Genomic DNA, 14,809 nt, shown 5'->3' on the forward strand with positions numbered 1-14,809 from the left:
CCTCAACTCACTCCCACCCTAAGTGACAATTCTAGGTATTCTGATTAAATAAAAGAAAAGAAAACAATTGCAGATTTTTGAATACTTATCACTGAGAATTTTTAATAAAATATCAGATGTACATCTTACACACGTGGTCTCTTTCATGCCATATGTTATTTTATTTCATCAGTTACCATTGATGAGTAATTTTATGGATGAAATTTTAAGTAAAAAGGATTAATTTGCAAGAAATGAATAACAACATTAACATTCCTTAAACACGTATTTAAATATTCAATGATTGTTTAATGTCATTTCCTAAAAATGTTTCCATCAACTTTAAGAAATGAGGTGCTAACATTAAAAACTAAGGTAAGCAGTAAAACATTAATATGATTACAAGATATTTAAATTGAAATGACCCTCTAAGATTTTTCCAAGCACAGTGCTTTCCACCTTCTGAAAGTTTCCACAGAATGTGTTTTAATGAAATTTCTGCTTGCCCTCCACTAGTCAGACCTAAAGAAGTAAAATGATATATTTCTAAGATGATCTTACCTTTTTAACAATGAATTATGGAACTATAATCCATGAATTTATCTAAAATCCTTTTGAATTTATTTGTATTTCAAGTATTAATAATTCCACCAATAGTGATTCTCTTAAATATAGTTTCTTACATTTGCCTAGAAAGGATCTATTTCTGCCTCAAGATATAATCAACAAATTTTTTTCTAATGCTATATTGTAAAAATCTAAAATCTTGAGGGCATTACAAACATAATCTAGTCTCCAACTTTCCCTTCCCAAATTTGCTTTTATTTTGGGGGGTTTTCTTCAGTCTGTCTATATGTAGAATTCATTCTAACCACTTTCATTGTTTTAGTTACTTTGCTCTACAGTTTTTAAAATTCTGTGTGGTATAGCAATTATGTGTACTCAGGATATTGTTGATGAAAACACATATTGATATAATAAAAGAGAAAAAAGTGTTTTCAGTTTCTTTTGCAATATCCTTTCTAATGAAGCTTAGTATCAACCTGGCCTTTTATACCATAGTAGCATTCTGGGCCATAATTTTGGAAAATGGTCTAAATTTCTTTCCTGAAATTTCAAGAAAAGTTTAGGTTCATTATCCTGGACTTGAAATTTAGATTGAACTTTCTTTTCTTTGTCTATATGGAAGATAATTAGCCAATATTCCCAATCATGTAGGCTATGCCTAACATAAATAAATAATTGTGGGAAAACTTAAGAAATGTATTCTAAAAACAGAAAATTCTCCTTAAAAACAAAACCAGACAATTTGGTCTCAGTATTGCTACTCTCTACATTTATGTCCTATGTAAAAATTATATCTTAGTTTTCACTCACAAAATCCCTATATAACAGTTTCACCCCAATTATACCAAATGTGGGCCTGATTTGCTTCCCAACCACATGGCCAGGTAATTTATTTCATGGTGATGCCAACTAATTTAAAGTGAACTCATTTCATAACTGTGAAAAAAGTGGGATGTTGCACAGCGGTAATCAATTATTATATGAATAAAGAGTCACACAGTCTAGTTTCCTCTTATTGTTTTGTCAGATTTGCCACTGCATTTTAGTGGGCAATGATCAGGAATGAATATTAAGTGATAGCTTATTTACCTCGGCTATGCCATTTGGAGAAATTTTTGTATGTTCTGTATAAATACTACGTATAGAGTGTGTTGAAATATATAATGTCTATGTATAATTAATACTAATAAAGGAACATAGTATGCTTCCAAACATAACAGAAAGTGGGAAAATAACATTTACCTAAAAATGCATTTTTTTAAAGAAATCACATTAGCCTTTCTTTTTCTTTTAAGAAGCAAAAACAGGGCTAGATATCTGGAAAAGAAAAAAAATATATATATATATATACATGTCCAATGAAGTTTAATCAGCTTATTGGGTAGCCATTGAGTATTTATGATTTGTGTTATATCTAGAATAAATTCAGCTATGAATATTTCTAAGAAACAAAAATTGCTTTATTCAATGTACATGGTTTTCTTGGGTGATGATTGTTTAATTATTCCTGGAAGTTTCACATAAAACATAATTTCATTTATTTCTGTTTTCACAAATAAGGATTTTAAAGCAATTAATTCCTTATGAATATGATTTGAGTTCTTTGTCCTAATACGTTTATTTCTTTTGTGCATTTAGGAAAATAAGCTGTAATATTTAGATCATTAATTTTGTAAACAATGATGGCTTAGAGATAAAATATAATAAATAGCTAGCTCTTTTTAAAAACTAATAAGAAAAAAGTTAAATGTTTTTTTAACTTGGATATATTAAATATTCTTGCATTTACTTCTTATAGATTTTAATTAAAATATCTTATTTTTATAGTGTCAGTTTTAGGTTTAAAGAAGTAAATATTTTGATCATGATACCTTTAAATTGTTGTTTTTATTGTGCGTTTCAAATATATCATGTTTTCCCCAAAGATATAATCATGAATTCAAAATTATAAGTTTTTTCTTACATATTATGAGGAAAAGACAAAGAAAATGCCTATTATTTAGCAGAAAAAAATAAATTTATTAATCACTCAAAGTAATGTTTAATATCTGAATATGAATCTTTTATGACAACATATCATAATCCATGTAAAAGACCAAGAACACTGTAAGAGAGATTTAAACTGTTGGAGTTATGATTGACCTGCTAAAAATTTTCTTTTAAATTATTGTTTGCTGGCCAGTGATTCTCTAGATTCCTTCGCAGGTTGGTTTGTTTGTTTTTAACCTAGAAGCAGTCTTTTAAAAGAGTAAATAAACCCTAACACTAGAATGTTAAAGATTGATTGAAATTTCAATCCATGAGCCTTAACTGTGTTTTAAACTAAATAATACAGAAACTACATCTGGGAAAATGGCTTTTAAGTGGTAGAAGCCAGTGGAAATTAAATAGTATTATAGTACCTTAAAGTAAATGTAGAACTTTGTTGAAAAATCTAAGGTTACATGTATATATGAATATACACATATATTTACTTAATGAACTCTGTTTCTGTTTAAATTTTTGTTTTTTGAAAGTGTTAATGGCATATATCACCTGGCTATTTTTAGGTCTATACAAGTTGTGTTTCATAATATCTCCATTTCAAAAAGGAAATGAAAGCAGCATTAATCAAATCAGAAGATCTATTTTCTAAATCAATAACTTTGAAAAAAGAGACTAAATATAAGTAAAACACACTTCTTTTCCACAATTAAAATGCAGTCATTAGCCCTGACATGTGAATGGACATTTCTTAACTCAAGTTTGAAGGACTATGACTATAAATGCCTAAGCACTCAATAACTACTATCTGACTAGTTGAGTTGTAAGAATTTCTCATTGAATTAACACTTCTGACGTAGGCAATGTGGAAAGGCAAAAAAAGATTTTTAAAAGTCTTTCAAAAGTGCACAGTAAGCTAAAAAGACAGCATTTGGATAACAGCTCACAGTTCAACATATTTTCACAGAAGAAAAGTAATTCTATTTTCACGTAAAATATGCAACTAAACTCCAGCATAAATGTTAATTGCAGGATAGTGTACGTGGATATAAATATTGGTAATTCATATCACTATATATCAATGTATAATTGTAAAGACAGGGACTAGTTAAACCAAAGTCAACAGAGACTTTACAAAGAGAAACTGTAAATTGATGTGTGAAAAAATGCAAAGAAGAGAAGGAGAATTCTTCTCATCGGCAAAGCATGCAAAAAGCATATGAAACCCCAGTCTAGTTGTGGAGTCAGTGCTCAGAATCTTACAGTAGTTGCCTGAATTCTTTACTTGAGAAAGGAAAAGAGTTCAGCTATTCAGAGCAAAAGGTACACCTGCTCCCCCATGTCTTCCGAATGCCTCACTAAATGCACCCTGGATCTTTGGGTTGATTAAGGAGAGAAGAATCTCCCTGGGAATGGGCTTTTAAACTAATTAACCCCAATCAGCAACATTGTCTACTCAATTATTTATGTCTCATTCATCACTGGAACCTATTTATGAAATGCGAACAAATTTTATTTAAAAAACATTTATTTTGAAATGTTTCTAAAATTGTTTCTTTCTTTAAATAAATATCCTTTGATAAATAGGAAAAAATTTCATGGCAATAGGAGAAGCTGTGAAGATTCAGCAGATCTTCCATGTTTCCATTTTATTTGTACAGATTTATCTGTATTGATATTTCCACTTTGATATTGTTTGAACAATGAAAAATCGAGGCAAAATAGCATGATTTATTTTATGTTTCCAAAACTATCCATATGATAGGCAAACTTTTGCTTTATATGCAGCACATGTGTTTTCAAAATTAGATGCTTCCAAGTAGAGGCCTGGTCACAGCCAAACACACCAATCTCTTGCTATTGCTTCACCCACACTTAATTGCATAGCAATTATTTAGCAATTCACCTTTGTTATGTCTTTAACAAAGCCATAGCAAAGCACTCAATTTCAATTTCATTGAATTAAATCTCCCCCTGCACTTATTTCATCTCATTGCATATTATTTAATTATATCATGCAATAACAATAATTAAAATTTGCATAAAGAAGCTTGAGGAAAAAGAGAAACATAACGGTTGTTGATAAACCTACAACTCTACTGGTATCAGCAGATGAGCTCTAGCAATAAGAATTCACTATTCCACAAACATGATCATTAAAAAAATGGAGAATCATAATGTAAAATCTAGACTCTAGATGATAATGATGTGCCAATATAGGTTCATCAACTGTAACAAATACACTACTCTGTTGGGGATGTCGATAATGGGGAAGCTATGCATGAGTGAGGACTGGTGCAAGAAATCTCTGAACTTTCTTGTTAATTTTGCTGTGAACCTAAAACTAGTCTAAAAAATAGTCTTTGAAAAATCTGGGGAGAATGGAATAACCCTGAGAGGTTCTTAATTGGAGTTCTGCTAAAAGAACATCTAGACTGACATTTAAGATGAGCAAATAAAGTCCACTTACTGTCTAAGACCATGTTGTATTAAAACCCTGAAAGAGTTGATAGTTAAATAGGAAAGTGGCAGACTGCCCATTTATTGTTGAAGTTTAAATATCTAAAAGTTAAAAAGTTGATTCATATACAAATATAAAATAAAGACATGTCAATAAGATTATGTTCTTAATTAAGGAGGGAACCAGCAGGATAGTAAAGCTTTTTCAAAAGAGAATGAGACTCAAGAACTTACAGCCAATTAAAAGATGCTGAAATATTATTACAAAGTGATATATGGAAATGGTTAATGTCTTAAAGAATAATACCATTATGTCCTTTCGGGTTTTGTTTCTTGGTTTTTGCTTTTTGTTTTTAGATGGAGTCTCTCCCTGTCTCCCAGGCTGGAGTGCAATGGCGAGATCTCAGCTCACTGCAACCTCCGCCTCCTGGGTTCAAGCGATTCTCCTACCTCAACCTACTGAGTAGCTGGGCCTAAAGGCGCTCACCACCACACTCAGTTAATTTTTGTATTTTTAGAAGAGATAGATTTTCGCCATGTTGTCCAGGTTGGTCTCGAACTCCTGACCTCAGTTGTTTCGCCTGCCTCAGCTTCCCAAAGTGCTGGAATTACAGGCATGAGCCACGGTGCCTGGCTGGGTTGTTTTTTGTTTGTTTTGTTTTGTTTTGTTTTGTTTTTTAAGCAGACAGAAATCATTGCCTCACCAGCAGACAAAAATCATTTGTAATTTATTAAACTTCTAGTTATCATCTACCTTCACTGAGTCTGAATCCTGATCAATAGTACACAGTTAAATCAAACAATGCTTCATTCCTTTAGAGCAGGGGTAGACAGATGTTTTCTGTAAAGGCTCATATAGTAAATATTTTAGTATTTGTGAGCTACGTCAAGTCTCTGTCACATATTTGTCTTCCTTAATCTTTTTTTTTTTTTTGCAACTTTTTTAAAATGCAAAATCTATTTTTAGCTCAAAGAATGAACAAGCACGGGATTTGGGCTGGATTTCACCTGTGGGTTAAAATTTGCCAACCCCTAGGGGCCGGGCACAGTGGCTCAAACCTGTAATCCCAGCACTTTGGGAGGCCGAGATGGGCGGATCACAAGGTCAGGAGATCGAGACCATCCTGGCTAACCCAGTGAAACCCCGTCTCTACAAAAAAAAATACAAAAAATCTGGCCACTGCACTCCAGTTTGGGCGACAGAGCGAGACTCCATCTCAAAAAAAAAAAAAAAAAAAAAATTTGCCAACCCCCTACCCTAGGCAATAAAATAATCCCTGAGTGAGTCTGTGGCACAATGTTTTATTGTGACACTAAAAAAAAAAAATGCAGTTTTCCTTTGCCTTATTTCCAAATTTTAGATAATTTGTTAACTATACAAATGAGAAAGCAGAGAGAAAAAAGAGTTAAGTAGCTAAATGTCGCAAAGCAAGCTGCATAGCTGGGACTTGAGTTTGACTTTAAACAGCTTACTCTGTCATTTCTCATAATTACATTGATGCACATACACAAGCACATTCACAAACATACAGTTTTGGTGAACTATTTTTCAAAGAATTTATTTCATGTTCTTATTCCTTTTACATTATACAAAAATATATATTTAGTAAGGAGTCCAGTTGCTATTGTTTTTCACTGTTATGTTGGGTAGTTGCAATCAGAAGCTGTTCTTTAAGAAGTCAATGTCTAAGAGTAAAAAGCTAAAAGGAAAAAGCAAAGAAACCTGAAATGAAGAGTAAAAGAAAATGAAGAAAGTAAATATGAAAATAGTGGAAACAAAAACCAGAGATGAATCAAGGGAGAAAAAAGCACAATAAATCATATTTTTGAGAGTAAAATCTACTAAAATACTGATTCTTGAGAGTAAAATTTCATTTTCCCACAATGAAAATAGCCAGTCCCTGACAGCACATCCAGGCTAATCTATGAAAGGTAGGGCATTGAAAAAAGAAAACCTATAAAATACACATAACTCATTAATCTCAAACATATTTCTCACTATTAACATAATAATAATCAGACACTGACTATTATAAATTAACATTAAAATGTACTAAATTTGCATAAGAATAATACTATTATATCCCACTGCATTTGCATTTCTCAGATAATTCAAAATTCTGAATATATAATAACAATATGATTATGCTGAATTACTTTATTAAATCTATAATATGAAATAAAAGATATTTAAATATTTTGGTATTTAATTTATTTTATGAAATGCATACATTGTAAAACTGTATTTGAGTTATCTAAAATCGTTGTTCAAATTAGGCCTCACAATAGTTTTAAAAGAATAATCTCAAACTTATAATTTGTAATATTTCATGAATTTGAAATAATATAGCACTAATTAAACATATATAAATGATCTAACTTCTAATATATAATCATATTTGAATTGAAAAAATTTTATTAAGTATGAGCATTTCATATACATGCTTAGGAAAAATATGATTTCTTAGGAACATGAAATAAAAGGAAATAATTGAAGAACTTTATGTAGGAAGTATCTGAAAATCTTTTAATGCAAAACGTTTAAGATTACTTTCCTCTCAAGATTAAAATGTTAAACTTAGAATTCTAAGTACCAACTTTTTGACAAAAAGAGGCAGTGTACTGGCTTTCAAGAGCTATGTAATACATTATGTAAATATAATTTTACTCTTGCTATAACACTGAATAAATGCACATACTATATTATAATGAAGCATTTCTTCCTAGTAGAATTCTAAACTTCCATGTAACAACTCAGACGTTAGTGAACATATGTTACAAGTGTGTGTTAAAACCAAAGCATAATTAATTCTACATCTCAGTGCTTAATATATCTTACCTTACCATTCTTCCTTAATGTGAATGATATATTACCCTATTTTCAAGCTAACGAGTTAGCCTTCTACAATTTCGTGAATACTAGCAGAAGACACAGGCTCCCAGAACTGGAAAAAAGATGTTATAGTTCACAGCAATAGTAATATACATTACTATTAGTAATATGTATTACTAGTAATAGTAGTCAGAGCATCAGTAACTTCCAGTCCCAGTTTCCACAGGGTGATGCTCAGAGGGTCAGGTGACACTTGTAAACTCTGCAGCTTGCATTTCAAAAGGGAAAAGCTAAGCTTAGAGTACCTGAATCTTTTATAGTGGGCAGTAAACATACCTATCTTCTGCTCTGGAAAGAGACACTATGCCTCTTTCCAAGGCCATTTGCTATACAAATATTCTCGAAAAATTGCACCAAAACCAAAGCAGTCAGTGCCTCTGCTTGCAAAATGGGCAAAGACGTGAGAAGCCTGTAAAGAACTGTGTCCTAACGACCACCCAAAGAGTAGAATATAACTAATCTTATTTCAAGGAACATGGAGAGAACGCTCAGACATTTTGTTGTGTGAATTGTGACTATAGAGGCACATTTGACCTTGCAGGAAGCCATTCCCCAAGAGCGGGAGATAGTAATCGACAGAAAAAGGTAGTAGTCATCTTTTGTTACAGAAGATATTCTCAATGAAAATATATTAAAGTACATTATTTTGTATGATATGAGATTTTTCTCTTTGAAAGCTCTTCAACAGGCTGCCTACAAATTGTTAAGAGAAATGCCCTGTGAAAGAGGCATGTATTTTCTAAAGTTGGTAATACTTTGGGCTAAACAGATTGCATTTAAAATAAGTGTCACAAGTGCAATGACTCAACTGAAACTTTACTGCTCTCAGATCTACTGTTTGCTGTCTTCTAACAAGAAGTCATCATTGTAAATCCTAAATTTACCATACATAGTTTTAGTTATATTACACTACTTGTGGTTCCATATCGTAGTTATGCAACATTGCAGAAGAGCAAGGTTGCCCACTTGAAAGTCAGCTTCATGTACTGTGTTGCTGTATTCCTGAGAGCCCGTTGCTGTGGGATAACAAAGCTGTAATTCCCTTTGTTTAAATCATCTTGTGTATATTTAGGATAATACAAAATTCTAATATTATACACATTTTGAAAATAATTAAACACCTTTTCCTCTATGAGTGGCACAAGACAGCTGCCTATCAATTTGCTAATCTATCCAGTACACAGATATAATTTATGCATGCACTAAATACACTACAGTAAGAAGTTTTAAGAAAAACTATAATCAAAACAATGCATTAAAATTAGTTTTATTTTTTGGTGTTAAAATTTTAAACTTTATGCTATCTGTACTCCAACATTAACAAAAATCTCCACAAAATGCAAAAATGTCTTAAGTAAATTGATATGTTGATGCATAACATCTAAGAATGAGGATGAGTACCTGCAATAAGTTTTTTTATGTATTTTTATTTTGCTGTTATTTTGCTATTATTTTCTTCCTGCAGAGTTTTTACTCTCACCTACCTAATCTGTTGTTGGAATGTAAGAATAATCCAAGTTGACAGACAATGAATGAAAAAAGAGTTACTGCTCCAGTCTGTATATGTATCCATCCATCCATTCATCCATTTGCTCAGTCATCTAAATGGTCCTTTCAACCATTAAGCAGTCTAGGAAGTAACTAACCGTTAGGTTGTTTCCTAACTGTGATGGATAAAAAAGTAAATAAGAGGTAGAAACTTATTTCAATGGGTTAAATAAAATATTACTTTCACTGATCACATTATAGGGAAATTATTACAGGGATTCACTGATAGATGGCCCTGTGGACATGTGTATCAATGAAGTGAGGCAGTGGGAAGTTTAAGAGAGAAAGAAAGACCTGTAATCCCAGCACTTTGGGAGGCCAAGGTGGGCGAATCACGAGGTCAGAAGATCGAGACCACCCTGGCTAACACGGTGAAACCCTGTCTCTACTAAAAATACAAAAAATTAGCTGGGTGTGGTGGCGGGTGCCTGTAGTCCCAGCTACTTGGGAGACTGAGGCAGGAGAATGGCGTGAACCCGGGAGGCGGAGCTTGCAGTGAGCCAAAGTTGCGCCACTGCACTCCAGCCTGGGCAAGAAAGCAAGACTCCGTCTCCAAAAAAAAAAAAAAAAGAGAGAGAGAGAAAGAAAAATTGGGTGTGTGTGCCTATGTGTTTGTTTGGAGTAGGAAGAGCCTCTAATGGAAGATGAGGGAAAAGTTATGCTTTAACTGGTCCTAAAAATCTACCAGACAGAGTGATAGGGCATGAAAACGAATGGGGGAAACTCATAGTGATGAGTTTCCATACTCTTTGCTCATACTCTTTGCTTCCAAAGGTATGGAGGAAAGAAAGGAGAGATGCCCAATCAGCTCCACATTTAAATAAATGATTTAGTCTTATGTGTTGGCATTCATTGGTCTCCTGATTACTATGGCTGAATCTGAATGTGGAGATATGATGTCCCTAGATATTCTACCACTCCTCTCTACAAGCTACACATAACAAATCAAGATTATAGGTATCCACACAAAAGAGAAATAGAACTTTTCTTTTTGGTTTTGCTTCGTTGCCTGATGATGTGCCACCAGTTGGCGGTATTAATGTTCATATACTCCAGAAATCTGTACTGAATACTTCATAAGAGGCACACAGTGAGTTCGTTTCTAGGAATACAAAAATGCATAAGGTAGGTAGGATATCTGCTTCTTTGGAAAGTACAGTTGAGTAACAGGGAGAAAATTAAACAAGCCCAGGACACATTTGCTATGAAAAGAAAAGGGCAAAGTTCGAGGAAGAATATATCAAGTTCTTAGGCAGGGATGGAGAGTTCAGATAAATCTTTCCAAAAAACATCTCACATTCTGTGTACAGGGTAAAGAACAAGCTTTGAAGGAGTTTAGTTTCAGCAACAGAATAACAAAATCAAAATTTTCTTTTAGAAAGATAAATGTATATAGTGTTGAAATGCCTTGGAAAGGAAGAAAACTTCTGCTTCCAGATGTTAAATAAAATGTTCATCTAAAATTCTATTGACCACAATATTCTATTTCTTTGACTTTCTTTCTACATGAGTGATAAGCTCCTCCAGGGCAAGAAATGTTCCTTTCACAAAGCAGTTTGACAGCATTTCATATGCAGTAAACACATTTTCAATACTCCTGTAATGTCTAATCTGGAAGCAGAAAACACAACAAACTGAAGCTGGAAGTGTCTGTTTGCTTTCTGTAAACTGTATATAAGTTGGTCACAAACTCTAAAAGTGCTTACAAACATGGTTGACATGTTTAAAAGCACCTTGATTTTGTTATCCTTTCATGGTCCATGTGAAATTAAATTTTTTAAAAAATCAAAGTTTGACTAAATGTCTGTAACCAGTTCCTTAAATATATCAAGTAGCCTCTCTCTTGCCTATTTCCTTGGTCCTGTTCTCTAGAAGGGTGGGGTCATGAGTAGGGAAACAACTAACAAAACCACGTTTCACAAACTAAACACATGAAACTCTCCAGGTAATCGCCAGATGAGATTCCCAGTGGGAACTGTATATGGGTTATAGAATTAGAATGAATGTTTCCATCATGGAGACAGTAATCTCCTACTTGATCATTCCACATCAAAATTCATACCATTGGGGGGAAATTCACCTCTAAACTTTCATCCAGTTCAAAGTCTAAATGTGGGAAGAAGTGAAAGAGCACCTTGGTGGAAAATCAACTGCTTGCTGCTAATTAGGCTCCTCCACAATCCCCCAAAGAAGTCCAACTAGCCAATTAAGCTTAATTGCTACACACCAGGGCCTTGGGGTCTGGCCCCTACAGAGCTCACAGCAGTGGCTACGAGGACTTCTTTGCCCAGAGCAGGGTTTCAACCCCACATTTCTCAAACTAATCTCAGTGATACTTTACCCTAATATACTCAAGCTGAGAGAGGACATACTCTATCTTTAGAATGATGCCATATTATTTAGGATTGATTTCCAGTTAATGTTCTGCTCTGAATTTCAATATATGTATGCCCTAGTCTTTGCTACTTATTTAAGTTTATGATAATCAAGAGAAATGGCAGAGAAAAATACACTCATGGGAAAAGATGAGTGTAAAATTATCATTATAAAACCCAAGATATGTGATATAATACAAATCAGTACATATTATTTTCTTTGTTTCACACTTAAAACATTGACTCCTTGACTGTAATTTAGAAAATGTTCCAGAAATAGTTGCTGGAATCTCAAATAACCTGCAGATAAATATGTTTTATATCTCTATCTTCATAAAAGTATGATTTTCTGTTATCCTGTTCTTCCTCTAATGCTTTTCTCAGGATCCTGATAACAGATTTTCAGGATATAGTCTCCATCTAACATTGACAGGAGTAAAATCGCAAACCTGTGCCTGACTCACTCTTTTAGATTTATTTTTATAATTAAGTTGCTATGCCTCCTAGTCACCATGACAGCTTTCTGCAATGCCTGAAAACACGCCCTTCCACTCTGACACTCTTATCCTACTCAGATTCCACTATTTGCATTTAAAATAATGAATGCTGAATTTTATTCTTATTCAAAGCCTTCTGAAAATGGGTTTTTATCCAGGTTGCTGCTGGAGTGTGAATAATTTCCATACTGCATTCATTAGTCATAGAAACAAACAAATATGATTTATAGGAAAAGATTGAATCCGGAGGCTAATTTTCTTCTATCTGTTGGTGTTACTGATTTCTTGACTTCCATTTTCTTTAGCTCTAAGAACACAAATGATGTGTTCTTAGAACACAAAATAACTACTAAAATGTAATTAAATAATTACCATCTTTCAAGAAAAAAATTGTATGTCAATTGAGACAGGAAAAATATATTTACATGAGAGTAATACCAAAGAAAAGTGAGAGAGAAAGAGAAGCATCAATGCCTTGACAGGTAGGAACGATGAAAAAAGGAAAAGAACAAAAAGAGAAAGGCTTATTATGTATATACTATACTAATTATGATTATAAAGAATGCAATGCATTCTACCTTACATTCTTCTTGATTCAAGTGTCATTACAGTCTAATTATATATCACATTTATATATTCTATACCTTAACAGTTTCTATATGATGATCAATTTGGTCCTAAGGTTTTTTATTCTCTAAAGTTACATGACCATGTAAACAGAGAAAAGGGGGCAGGAAAAAAAAGTGACATCATAAAGATTATTTTAAATTGATACTTTCAAGCTCTAGTTAGTTCAATAAATAATATTGCAAGTAAATTCTTGGAAGAGTTAGGAGAGAAAATGAAGTTTATGAATAGATATGCCTTAAACTTTTTTCAGCTAAGCAATTAATTGTGTATAAAAGCTTCAAGAATATTGAGCAAATTTGCAGAAGAGGATAAAACTGTATCTTTTTTATAACTTAATCAGATATTGTATTAGTGTGTTAGGGCTGGTGAAATGAAGTGTCACAAATTAGGTGACTTAAACAACAGAAACTTACTGTCTCAGAGTTTTAGAGGCCAGAAGTCTGAAATCAAGATATTGACAGGGTTGACTCTGAGTGCTCTGAAGAGAGACTCTGTTCCAGGCCACTTTCTCTGACTGGTAATGGCCATCTTCACATATGCACAATGTTCTACCTGCATGCATGCTTGTGTCCGAATTCTCTCCTTTCATAAAAACATAAGTCATATTGCATTAGGGGCCTCCTACTTTTATGACTTTATCTTAACTAGTTACATCTGCAACAATACTATTTCCAAATAAGTTCACATCCTGAAGTACTGAGGGCTAGGACTTCAACTCACCAATTTGGAAGGATACAGAGTTTAACTCATAACAGGTAAAAACCTATTTTAATCGGAAAAATATGTAAGTGCATAACCAATATTGATATATTATTTTCATTTTAATGTTACCTGAATAAATTCCTATTTTTCATAATTCCAATAATACTAAATAACCTCCCCCCTCCCAGTTTTAACTATATTAAAATTAGGTAAATTTAAATTAACATCATTAACTTACCATGATCAAAAACAAGTTAGTTTGCTGTTGTCAAATTACAATTCAGAATGTGAATGTGCTTTTGGCAGCTACAGTATTATTTCTTTTGATTTTAGTATGTTCCATAGATAATTCCTATTTTTCCACTAGCTTTCTCCATTTGAACTATGGTTAAACATTTGTATGAAGAGACTACTATATCAGTCTGAGTCTGATCAGGAAAGAGAAACTGAACAATTTGGACAGGAAACATTTAATATAAAGAATAACTATTGCATTGGATTGGAGTAAAAACATATTTGCTAGTTAGATGTAAAGAGAATTTTAAAAATCCAAAATTAACAAATATAAGGTGCAACTATTACCTCTAGAGTTGGGACAGAACACTTAAGGAAGGGCTCCCACAGGAACGACATTTAGAACCTAGAACTGTGGCTCATTTTATGACAAAGAAATCACTGTAGTACTGTACCAGTAGAACTTGCCAGAAACAAATTCTTTGTAATGCCAGGTAAACCTACTCATGGAGAGACATTTGACCAGAGACAGTCTGCTACAGGACTGCCTAATGTGGTATCAAGGGAAAGCTGCTAGCTGCCATGTACTCAATGATCCAGGCATTGAAGTTGCTGTACACCCTTTATTTGCAAATCCTTAGAGCCAGCTACCAAAGGAAAAATATCTAAAAACCTCAGGTCCATTTTCACAAATAAGATAAAAAGGGTGAATTTTGAGCTTAGAGGCAATAAATTAATAACCACATCCACTAAATCATTACCACCACCACTTCATGTACATATCATTTATATATTAAGGACACTGTATTATTGCCTTATTTGTCAAAGAAAGTAAAGAACTACTTGTTCACAATTGCTTATCCTCACTCTCCACCTCAAAATGATTTGAAATCCAAATGATTTTTATTTTAAAAAATCCTGATACAATCTAACAAGAGTAT

At 33.0% G+C, this 14,809-nt stretch overlaps 1 long non-coding RNA gene across 1 annotated transcript in view; it reads right to left on the minus strand.

The window, feature by feature from the left end:
* LOC105484626 (uncharacterized) overlaps positions 1 to 14,809 on the minus strand; it is a 540,758-nt gene that overhangs the window by 126,293 nt on the left and 399,656 nt on the right. The gene's annotated exons all lie outside the window — the stretch shown is intronic.

This window comes from Macaca nemestrina, chromosome 1 (assembly GCF_043159975.1).
Source record: "Macaca nemestrina isolate mMacNem1 chromosome 1, mMacNem.hap1, whole genome shotgun sequence".
Taxonomy (NCBI): Eukaryota; Metazoa; Chordata; class Mammalia; order Primates; family Cercopithecidae; genus Macaca; species Macaca nemestrina.